This window comes from Suricata suricatta, chromosome 10 (genome assembly GCF_006229205.1).
Source record: "Suricata suricatta isolate VVHF042 chromosome 10, meerkat_22Aug2017_6uvM2_HiC, whole genome shotgun sequence".
NCBI lineage: Eukaryota > Metazoa > Chordata > Mammalia > Carnivora > Herpestidae > Suricata > Suricata suricatta.
This window is the reverse complement of record NC_043709.1, coordinates 25,931,569-25,943,942: the sequence shown is the minus strand read 5'-3', so window position 1 is coordinate 25,943,942 and position 12,374 is coordinate 25,931,569. Positions and strand designations below refer to the sequence as shown.

Genomic DNA, 12,374 nt, shown 5'->3' with positions numbered 1-12,374 from the left:
CCCAAGCCAGACACTTAACTGACTGAGCCACACAGGCACCCCTATCCTTTATAATTTAAAATGAAGTTAACTACATTTTGACAAGCATTTCAAACAACACAGTCAAATAGTAAGAAATAAAGTAACCGCAAATGGCTATTGCGTTTTTCCTAATAAAAGCAGCAGTTGTGGGGCACGTGGGTGGATCAGTCCATTAAGCGTCCAGCTTTGACTTTGGCTCAAGTCATGAGCTCACAGTTAGGGAGTTTGAGTCCCATCGACAGTGCGGAGTCTGCTTGGGTTTCTCTCTCACCCTCTCTCTCTGCCCCTCCCCTACTTGTGCATGCATGTGTGTGCGTGCGCACGCGTGTTTTGTCTATTAATAAATAAACATAAAAAAACCAGAAGTTGTTCAAACTGATTTTTCCCCCTACTTAGGCCTAATGTTAGAACCTCTATCCCAGGTAGTCTCCCAAGGATCTTTTTCTTATTAACAAACTTAATTTAAATTGTATCTCTATTCTTCACTTTCTCCATCACATCATTGCACTGATTGAATATTATCTGTTACTTTATTAAATCTTCCATTTCTAAAGCATCAAGAAATAAATGATTTGTAAGAGAAAGTATGTATACTTTCTTATCTTTCTCCCTTTTAGTTACAAACAACCTACCACGTGCTTACTCAACCTTACACTTTCTGTAACTGAGGAGTTATTTTGACAAGTGTTACTATCTACTCTTTAGCTTTTCTAGTCCTTAAGGCTAATTAGAAACCTTAATCTTTATGTTTACCTGGGCATTTACAGAATTCAAGGACAGCTATCAAAGTTGGTTAATGGCTTTGTTTTTTAAAAAGATTCTGGTTAGGGTTCAGTGCTTATAATCATTCAATGCATTCAATGCAGTGTTAGTCATTGCATTCCATAGTTTTTCTTTGCCAGCCTCTCCTTACAGAATTATCCTCTAGTTTTCTTCTGGGGATTTACCTTTTCCCCACTTTGAGTCTATGAGGTCTCAATGCACTCTGATCCCTGTATCAAGAGTGGAGCCATGACCCAGGCCCAAGACAATCTGCACATGTGTTCTGGAGGTCAGCACTTCACCTAAACCAGTACAATTTGAGCATAGTTCAAGATATGTATTGATGCTACCAGCAGGTATGTTTTCCCTCTCCCCTGGATCTGAACATAAGGGTCTGTGAGGCTGGCATTTCTGCAGCCATGTCATGAGCATGCAGGGATTCTCTATCTGAGGATGGAGTCAACCTAAAAGCTGAATGAGAGAGAGGAACCGAGGCCTAATTACTTGAACCAAAAATTAACTTTTTGCTCAAGCCTATTTGAATAAATCTGTTACCTATAACCAAAGGGATTTTTAAAAAAGCTTATTTATTTATCTTGAGAGAGAGAGAATGAGTGGAGGAGGGGCAGAGGGAGAAAGAGAGGTTGGAATCCCAAACAGGCTCCTGATCACCACACGGCTCAATCTCACAAACTGTGAGATCAAGGGCTGAGCTGAAATCAAGAGTCAGACACTTAATCCTATAGGAGAAAACAGGCAGCAACCTCTTTGACCTTGGCTGCAACAACTTCTTACTTAACATTTCTCCAGAGGCAAGGGAAATAAAAGCAAAAATGAACTATTGGGACTTCATCAAGATAAAAAGCTTCCACACAGCAAAGGAAACATTCAACAAAGCTAAAAGGCATCTGATGGAATGGGAGAAGATATTTGCAAATGACATATTGGTTAGTATCCAAAATCTATAAAGAATTTGCCAAACTCAACACCCAAAAAACAAATAATCCACTGAAGAAATGGGCAAAAGACATGAATAAACACTTTTCCAAAGAAGACAGATGGTTAACAGACCCATGAAAAGATGCTCAGCATCACTCATCATCAGGGAAATACAAATCAAAGCCACAATGAGACACCACCTCACACCTGTCAGAATGGCTAACATTAACAACTCAGGCAACAGCAGATGTTGGTGAGGATGCAGAGAAAGAGGATTCTTTTTGCACTGTTGGTGGGAATGCAAACTGGTGCAGCCTCTCTGGAAAACAGTATGGAGGTTCCTCAGAAAGTTAAAGATAAAACTGCCCTATGACCCAGCAATTGCACTACTAGGTATTTATCCAAAGGATACAGGAGTGCTGATTCAAAAGGGCACATGCACCCCAATGTTTACAGCAGTGACATCAACAGCCAAAGTATGGAAAAAGCCCAAATGTCCGTCAACTGTTTAATGGATAAAGAAGATGTGGTACACACACACACACACACACACACACACACACACAATGGAATACTACTTGGCGGTGAAAAAGAATGAAATCTTGCTAGTTGCAGCAATGTGGATGGAACTAGAGGGTATTACACTAAGCAAAATAAGTCAGAGAAAGACAGATATATTATTTCACTCGTGTGTGGAGTTTGAGAAATTCAACAGATGAACATAGGGGAAGGGAAGCAAAAATAAAACAAAACAGTGAGGCAAACCGTAAGAGACTTGTATTTATTTATTTATTTATTAATGTTTATTTTTTTTGAGACAGAGAGTGCAAACAAGGGAGGGGCAGAGAGAGAGGGAGACACAGAATCTGAAACAGGCTCCAGGCTTTGAGCTATTAGCAGAGAACCCAATGTGGGGCTCAGACCCACAAACCATGAGATCATGACCTGAGCCAAAGTTAGATCTTTAACTGACTGAGCCGCCCAGTCACCCCATAACCAAAAGAATCTTAACTGATGTAATAATCATGTAAAATTCACCTGAATCAGAAGAAAGATTAGATAAGTACCTATATATCTGAATTCTTCTTTTTTGTAAAGTTTATTTACTTTGAGAGAGAGAGAGAGAGAGGCAGAATGAGAGGGAGAGAAAGAATCCCAAGCAGGCTCCACGCTGTCATTGCAGAGCCTGACACAGGGCTCAATCCTTCAAACCATGAGATCATGACCTGAATGGAAATCAAGAGCTGGATGTTTAACTAACTGAGCCATTCAGGCACCCCATTATCTGAATTTTTCTAGAACAAGATCTGAGAGACAAATGAAAAGTCAGAATCTGTTGGCCATGCCAACTTGCCAAAATTAACTGTCTAGAAAAGAGAGTAAAGCATAAGAAACTAGGTTCTGAGTATATTAAAAAATCCAATCAATTGCTTGGGGTATCTTGAGTCTGAGAGATATAACCCAGTACCTAAAAATGCATTATAATGAGAACAGTTCTGAGTAGTGACTATGAGGCACCAGAAAGCCACAGTTAGCAGAAAGTCACAGGTTTATAGAATTTTAGATCTGGAGGAGTTCAAATCACCTACTACTTAGTAATGAAGGGAAATGGACTCATGCTATTTTCAACAATGTAAATTGAAATACATGTTTTACATTAATCCTAAAATAATCGGAGATTTAAATGTATGAAAACAATGGTTTTCCAGTCTCTTCTACTGACTAAGGCTCTAAGGGAATTTTACTATAGTTGGGCCTTCTTAGGTCTAGAAGAACACAGAAGTTTAATAAAGAATCCTACATTTTTTTCAGCATTCTTTTTCTAGAATTCGTACGGTGGGATGAATCTTCTGTTTTTCAAAGTAATCTTTGAGGAATGTCATACATTCTGATTCAGATAATTTAGGAGGAAGCATGTGGAGTAGAAAACAGAAGAAATGTAGAGCTCGCAGCGTTTTGTGTGCATCCTAGTCTTGTCCATAACTGTGTGAGCCAGTAGAGGGAAGCCCCATGAGGGCCAGATCTGGCCTACTTGCGTGATGCACCCCCCAGGCTGCACTGTGCCACAAAGTCTGGCTCATATAATACATGCTCAACAGACTTTTGTTAAATTAGTATCTAGATTTTGCATGAGTCCCTTAATCTTTCTATGTTAGTTAATCTAATCAAAACTTCAATCACTGGACACAAGAAAAGTCACTCCCGTTACAACCTTTTTAAAGTTTTTTTTTTAAAGTTTTAATTTATTTATCTGAGAGAGAGAGGTGGGGGCGAGCAGGGGAGGGGCAAGAGAGAGGGAGACAGAGGATCTGAAGCAGGATCTGCACAGACAGCAGAGAGCCTGATGTGGGGCTCAAACTCATGAACCATGAGACCGGGCCCTGAGTCAAAGATAGACACTTAACCGACTGAACTACCGAGATGCCCCTTTTTAAAGGTTTTTTTTTTTTAAAGTGTTTTTTACTAGAGAGAGAGAGAGAGAGAGAAACTGCAAGGCTGTGAGTGGGGGAGGGGCAGAGATGGGAGACTATCCCAATCTGACTCTGTGATGACAGCACAAACTGTGAGATCGTGCTCTGAGCTGAAATCAAGAGTAGGACGCTTAACTGACGGAGCCACCCAAGTGCCCCATTCCTGTTACAACCTAACTTGGGGCAGTGAATGGGAAAAAGATCTCTGCTCCACACAGTCATTCACAGAACCCAGGCTCCTGCCAAGCTGTGGCTTCATCCAACTCTAGGGCCTCAAATCCTCTCCTGGATCCTGTGTATCTAATGGCAGGCAAAGGAGAAGAGTGGGCGTGAAGAGAGGCTTACATGCCAGGTTTTAGTCAGCCCCACACAGGGGGCTTCTGCCACATCCCATTGGCCACAACGCTCTTGTCTGCCAGCCCCTCCTACCCAACTGCAGGAGAACAGAGAACGTGATCTGGAAGAGTGAGCGGAAGCTTGATCACCGACAAGACCCAGCTTTCTCCGCACCACCCTCTGAGCCCCAACTTCTCTTCTGAACAGAAAAATTAATAATTGCTATTTGACAGCACTTTAGGAGGACTTAATGAAGCAATAAATGTAGAAATACTTGGCGAGGTGCTAGTCAAACGTTAGTTATAAATATTCCTGGGTAATTGTGTCCCTTTACCTCTGCATTTCATCTGTGAAATGTGTGGGTTGATATGCTTTTCGAGAATCCTTTCGAACCCTGGAAGGCTTAGATTCTGTGGTTCTTTTAAACTTTCATCAAGCAAGTGCCTCTCTGACTTTGCATCAGTGCACGTGATTCTACAACCCAGTCCCCCTGCCCCAAACCCTCCTTCGTTGCTGTAATGTTGCCCATGTTCTTTCGGTGACATTCTGATCCCATGTTAATTCTGTTCGTTCTAACTGGATAAAAGATCATTTTTTTGCCTTCCTATTACATCAGCCAGTTCCAGCCTGCTAGATTTCTTCATTTCAGAAGAAACTTGTAGATGTGGGGAAGAGAACCTAAGGAAGCATTCACCAGATTTGAAATTTCAAAGCACACATGATGACTTTAATCCTGTCTTGAAAGATCCCATGTAATAGAAATTTGGTTCAATTGAATTCCTTTGTCTGTGGTTTCCTTAGTTCTCTTTGCCCAGTGTCCCAGCTTTTTTGCTCTGGCGAAATTCCCTTTGCGGCCAGTTCCTGGGGGGTGTCAGCGAGAGGAGGTCTGAAGTTTCCTCTTTTAAAGGCCAATGAGGGGCAGATATGCCTCTCAGGAATATTCTGGCTTCTAGGTCCGGCACATAAAGCAGAGGTAACTGGTCTACCTGCTTCCATTTGGGGACTTTCTTACCCTTCTTCAGACCACAGCCAGGGGGCTCCTTTCACATTTCTAATCTGTTACTCCTGTGATGAAAACACTTTGTTGTATGTATTGTACTTAAAAAAAATAACCTTGATGTATATGATACATATAACACAATGCAAAAATGTTCAGTACAGTTTGAGCAGTTTTGATAACCGAAGATGCCTGTGAAATCACCATCCCAAATGAGATATAAACATTTCTTTCTTTCTTTTTTTCATTTATTTTTGCCTCAGAAAGTTCTCTTGCTCCCTGTTTCCAGTCATTGGCCCCCTGCCTAGCCTCCACTCCCAGAGGCAACCGCTTTCTGATTTTTATCACCGCAGATCAGTTTTGCCTGGTTTTGGAGTTGATACAAATATAATCCACATGGTGTGGACTTTTTTTGTGCCTATTTTCACTCGATGTAAGTTCCGGAGAGTATCCCCTGTCGTTGTGTGTTCATTCCTTTAAATTAAGTATGAGTATATTCCACAGTTTGTTTATCCATTCTCTTGTTGATGGACATTTGGGTTGTTTGCAGTGTTAGGCTATTTTAAGGCTGCTAGGAATATCCAAGTCCTGCGAGGATGTAAGTTTTCATTTCTCTTGGGTAAATAACTAAGAGTGGAATTGTCACAGAGTAACATGGGCGCCAGCACTCTAGAGACCCATTCAGGACGAAGACCCGAACCCTGAAGGGCCCGGATCACTTCTCCGGAGCCTGCACGCATCCCCTCCTTCTCACTCTCCGAGCTTTGGTTCCTCTGTCCAGGCTGTTCCCTCTGCCAGAACCCACTTCCTTCCATAGCTGCCTACCTTCCCATCCCGTCCTCCTGTCATAGGTGTACACAGCTCTGTGTCCATGATGCCACAGAACTTACCAAGCCTGTAGGTTTATGTTTCTGGGCACGATCATTTGTTCAATGTTTGTTTCTGCCTCAGCAGCAAGCTCTGTGAGGGCAAGTTATCTGGCCATTTCCCTCACACAGCACCCTACCTAGTTTCTAGCATGTACTAGCAGCCAATACCTCGGGGGGGTGGGGTGGGGGGGTGAGTGAATCGTGGCCATCCTGTACCCACCACAGATTCTGTTCTCCACTGTGGTAAAAGCCCTTTTGGTCAGCCAGAGGAGGAACCGTGCCCTCATCAGGGATTTTCCAACAGCTTGGACTCAGTCGGACGGGGAAACACCCAGGCAATCCGTTGCATTCAGGCCGCCTGGATGCCAGGAAACAGAAAAGCTTGAATTTCAATCTTACTAGCTCTTGTCCTAAGCAGACCATCATCAAAACAAAATTCTTGCTTAAAGGGGCTTCTGATCCAAATAAGACAACAAGACAACATAGTTAGCAAATACTCTGCCTCGAACTAGACCACACGGGACTCGCTCCCATATTGTTCTCCTAGTTTTTCTTCTTGAGTACCATGTCCTGGGGGGCTTTTTCCCATCCAAGTACTAACCAGGCCCGACCCTGCTTAGCTTCCAAGATCGGACGAGATCGGGCGCGTTCAGGGTGGTATGGCCGTAGACCTGGGGGGCTTTCTCAAGATGGCACTGGTTTTCTTGGAAGGCAGAATTTTTTTCTTGGTAGAGAGGGAATGAAGTTATTCCAGAAAATATTAGAGGACAAAAAGCTATGCAATGAAATTTACTTCTACATTGAAAAGCACCCCTGTGAGGTATTTTTACCATTTGACTTGTCAGGGCAGAGATGCTGATGAGCTAGGAAGGCTCATTTCCCCAATAAGTGCTGTGACTGTGAGCAAGGCTGTTCAGGGGTGTGTTTAGTATACATTGTCACTCCATCCTCCCCACGGACCCTCATATGTACAGTAATGGTTACTATTACATTACCTTACATTCCTTTGAATGAATCTGTATTTCTCACAGGTGATTTCCTCTCCAGGTTGACTTCTCATCTGCCTACAGTGATAACAAGCAGACAAGTAAATGGATACTCTTTCTTCTTAAAGTGTTTTGCCTTTGCAGAAAGAATGCAGAAATGTGATCCTAAAGGTACAGAAAGGACTAGAGGTGCTCAAGAAAACAACCTGATTACTTTTATTGCTATCAGGAAATAAAATTACGGTAGGAGTCAGCAAACCTCTGTAGAAGGAATTGAATATGCTCGCCCATCTTTAAATAGAAGTGGGCAATTCTTCACTTGAAGAGGATTTGGGGAAGTCAAAGGTGATAATATGCATTAGAAAGTCTGCCAGAGGGGCACCTGGGTGGCTCAGTCGGTTAAGCGTCCGGCTTTGGCTCAGGTCAGATCTCACGGTTCGTGGGTTCGAGCCCCGCGTCGGGCTCTGTGCTGACAGCTGGCTCAGAGCCTGGAGCCTGCTTCAGATTCTGTATCTCCCTCTCTCTCTGACCCTCCTCTGCTCCAGCTGTCTCTCTCTGTCTCTCAAAAATAAATAAAAAGCATTAAAAAAAATTAAAAAAAAAAAAGAAAATCTGCCAGAAATATTTGTCAAGAAACTCCACTGTTCATATCCTCCAATCTAGTAATTCCACTCGTAGATATCTGTCCTGTAGAATTAATCATAGATATGGACAAGGGTCTGTTACAAGGAGGATCACTGCTGCCTTACTTATAATGGGGAGAAACTGGAGAAGGTCTAAATGTTTAACAAAAACAGAATGGTTAAATTCTCAGTTCTGCTTATTATAAAATATGATTTTCAAAAATTTTTTTAACATTTATGTACTGTTGAGAGACAGAGTGGCAGCAGGGGAGGGGCAGAGAGAGGGGGAGACAGAATCAGAAGCAGGCTCCAGGCATCGAGCTGTCAGCACAAAGCCAGATATGGGGCTTGAACTCATGAACCTTGAGATTATGACCTGGGCTGAAGTTGGACGCTCAAACGACTGAGCCATTCAGGTGCCCCAAAATATTATGATATTAAATCATGTTTGCAAAAAAGATTTAATAACATAGGAAAATTCTCCTGGTGAAAGAAATACCTAGAACAGGGCCTAAAATATTGTAGGCCCTCAGTAAATATTTGTTCCATCAATATATAAATGGATTACTGCCAGAGAAATGAAGGTTAACATTTATTTTTTAAATTTTTTAATGTTTTTTAATTTATTTTTGATACAGAGAGAGAGACAGAACATGAGATGGGGAGGGGCAGAGAGAGAGGGAGACACAGAATCCAAAGCAGGCTCCAGGCTCTGAGCTGTCAGCACAGAGCCTGACATGGGGCTTGAACCCACTAACTGTGAGATCATGACTTGAGCTGAAGTCTAACACTTAACTGACTGAGCCACCCAGCGCCCATGAAGGTTAACATTAAAAAACAACAAGAACAACTATAGGTAGGGTTAACACTGGAAAGGCATTTTAGAGAGGGAAAAGAAGAAAAAGAAAAAAACAGTTGTCCCTCAACCTAAAAAAAAGACCATGAACAAAAACTTGATCTTGAATATAGGTCTGTGGAAAAACCTCTCTTCTGAGACACTGTAGTGTGTTTCCCTAAAATGAGACTCTGTTAACTTACTAGTTCTTGAGCAACTACTGTGTGTGTCTGTGTGTGCATGTGTGGGCGTGCATGCACGCTAAAAAGTTTTTTCTGAGATGTTAGTTTGATGGACTTTTCCTAATTGAAAAGAATTTCATCTTTTTACTGTTTTCTTAGGTGAAGAGTTGGAAATATTTTTATCTCACAGCTTCAATTCCAAACACCCAGACAGAGCGCCTGCCACATAAGCCTGTTTCCCGCTCTTGCCCTCTAAGGTGAAGCCTGGCAGCTGTGGGCGTTCTCGAAAGTGTGTGCCTTGTAGACTGTAGCTCATTTTGAAAAACTGGCTCATTGCCATTCTGCACTCCAGCTTGTGATACTTAAATAGGAGATTCAACTGAACCAGATATAAAAGAGAGAAAGAGTGTGTGTGTAAGGTGATGGTGGGGAGAGGGCCCAGCAAGAAGACCAACAAAGATATGTGAGTTGGAAGCCATATTCTGAGCCAAGGGCTGCACTTGTTCGGTGGAAATTAGGGGTCCGCCTACAACAGGAATGTTTCGAAACTAAGATCAGAACAGAAGCATCATCAACACCCAAGGACACCCTGAGAGATATGTGAGTTCTTTTTTTTTTTTTTTTTGAGTTTATTTACTTTGAAAGAGAGAGAGAGAGAGAGAGAGAGCGAGAGAGCAAGCAGGACAGGGGGAAAGAGAGAGAGGGAGCGAGAATCCCAAGCACACAAAGGGCTCGAACTCACAAACCGTGAGATCAGGACCTGAGCCGAAGTAGAACGCTTAACTGACTAAGCCACCCGGGTGCCCCAGAAGCAAAAAGCACTGTGCTTCGCGGCGTGGGAAAACTCGGCTTTGGGAAGTGGGAGAAAGCATTATAATTTTAGAAATGTTCTTTGAGAAAAATACTACAGTTTTAGGATACCAGTACTGTAACAAGGAGACACAACCGTGCTTAAGAAACCTTTAAATATATCCACTAAGCCCTACAACATGTATCCTCAAGCCAGCTTTCCTCTCGCTAGATCCCACAAGGTCCAAGGCCGCCCCAAAGCTCTCCGACCCACCGGAGGGAGACTGTGATGGAAGGAAAGTCCGAGAGCAAAGACAGAGGTCTTAACTGATTGCGTTAAAATACCTTAAATTTGCAAATTTTTAAAAATGTTTTATTTATTTTTGATACAGAGAGAGACAGAGCATGAGAGGGGGAGGGGTAGAGAGAGGAGACACAGAACCGGAAGCAGGCTCCAGGCTCTGAGCTAGCTGTCAGCACAGAGCCTGATGCGGGGCTCGAACCCACAAACGTGAGATCTGACCTGAGCCAAAGTCGGAGGCTCAACCGACTGAGCCACCCAGGCGCCCCAAATTTGCAAATGTAACAGAACCATGTGCCCTTGTGAACACATTGTTATTGTTAGGACTCTTTCTAGGGCCTTTACAAGTTAGGAGCCTTGAAACTCAAGCTTCATTAGCTTGGGGAGAAATCCTCTGACCATGCCCCCACTTCCCTAGCATTTTTCTGCAGATGAAATCAGACTAAAGTTAAAGGCAGCCAGCAGGACGAGTAAAAGGTGGAAATTATAGAAAGGTCACAGTGGGGACTCATCACATACTTTCTTAGTCCTCTTGCCGGAGGGAGGCAGGGGAGACCCTGGAATGAGAGGTAAAATCAGACCATTTAGGTAAATTAAAAGTACAATGCATATAACAACACTCAGAAACTGAAGGAGACGAATCAGGTTATCAGAGGGGCTGCCTACGGGAAAGGGTGAGGAGTTAAGAATGACGGTTAAGAGGAACACATTGCTCACGCAGTCCATAATAAGCTAGAGAGGACCGTGAAAACAATCAAACACTCCAACAGCAATGAGAGAACGTCAATTTTTTTTTTTTTTCCAGAATGGGGAGATTCCTACTAATAATGCTTGGTAGGGCGTGTGTGGAACAGTTTTAGACTCTTGCGGTTGCAAGATGGTGGGGCATTAGGAGACAAGGGCTCCCTCTCATGCAGGAGAATCGAAGGGCTATTTCAATTTTATTTTTTATTTTTATTTATTTTTTTATTTTATTTTTTTTTAATTTTTTTAATGTTTTATTTGTTTTTGATACAGAGAGAGACAGAGCATGAGAGGGGGAGGGGCAGAGAGAGAAGGAGACACAGAACCAAAAGCAGGCTCCAGGCTCTGAGCTGTCAGCACAGAGCCTGACGCGGGGCTCGAACCCACAAACCGTGAGATCATGACCTGAGCCGAAGTCGGAGGATTAACCAACTGAGCCACCCAGGCGCCCCTATTTTTTATTTTTTGAGAGAGAGAGAGAGACAGAGAAGGAGAGTGCATGAGCAGGGGAAGGGCAGAGGGAGAAAGAGAATCTTAAGCAGGCTTCACGCCCAGTGAGGAGCCTGATGCAAGGCTTGATCTCAGGACTGTGAGATCATGACCTGAATGGAAATCTAGAGTTGGATGCCTAATCAACCGAGCCACCCAGGCGCCCTTAGAAGACATATTTTTTAAAAACTACTTTGTAGTTTTTGGGAAAACAGTGACAGTGCTTTTGCTTTTTAAAAATATGCAAATAATATAGTTATTAAATGATGAATTGAATCCACAGAAAGTACTTAAAAAGAATACCTGACACACAGAAGCCCTCAATAACTGTTACAAAAATAACCTGAAATTCCACTATCCAGAGATAACCACGATTAAGATTTTGGTAAATGTCTTTTCAAGGAAAGGCATCAATTGACTCACTTGTACATAAATGAAATCACACTCCATGTGATGTTCTGAAACCTGCTTTTTTAGTACAACATCATACTGTAAAGATCATTTCATGTCTTGGAATATAGACTATTCTTACTCTTTCTAAGGTCTAGTGTGTATTCCATTATACAGATGTTTTATAATTTTTTTAAATGTTTTTTTAATTTATTTTTGAGAGACAAAGAGAGGCAGCTCGAGCAGGGGAGGGTCAGAGAGAGAAGGAGATACAGAATCCGAAGCAGGCTCCAGGCTCTGAGCTAGCTGTCAGCACAAAGCCCGATGCGGGGCTCGAACCCGCAAACCATGAGATCATGACCTGAGCTGAAGCTGGATGCTTAACCAACTGAACCACCCAGGTGCCCCTACAGATGTTTTATAATTTATGTAATGTGCTCATAATGGGTGACATTGAAGCTGCTTCCAGTTTTTTATCATTATTTGTAACACTGCTGGACCACGTGCATATACCTCCCACTTTATACTTGTTTGAATATTCTCTTAGAAATGGAATTGTGGGGTCAAAGCATATCATGTTTGACATTTTAATACTGCCAAACTGCCCTACAGGAAAATGCTTGGTGTCTGTGCCCCCAAC

General features: G+C 42.5%; 1 protein-coding gene across 1 annotated transcript in view; it reads left to right on the top strand.

Annotated features, from left to right (window-relative positions):
• Positions 1 to 9,332: 9,332 nt before the first annotated feature.
• SOCS2 (suppressor of cytokine signaling 2) overlaps positions 9,333 to 12,374 on the top strand; it is a 33,212-nt gene continuing 30,170 nt past the window's right edge. The window contains exon 1 of the mRNA XM_029954179.1: positions 9,333 to 9,621. The gene's annotated coding sequence lies outside the window, so the exon portion shown is untranslated. The remainder of the gene's footprint in view (positions 9,622 to 12,374) is intronic.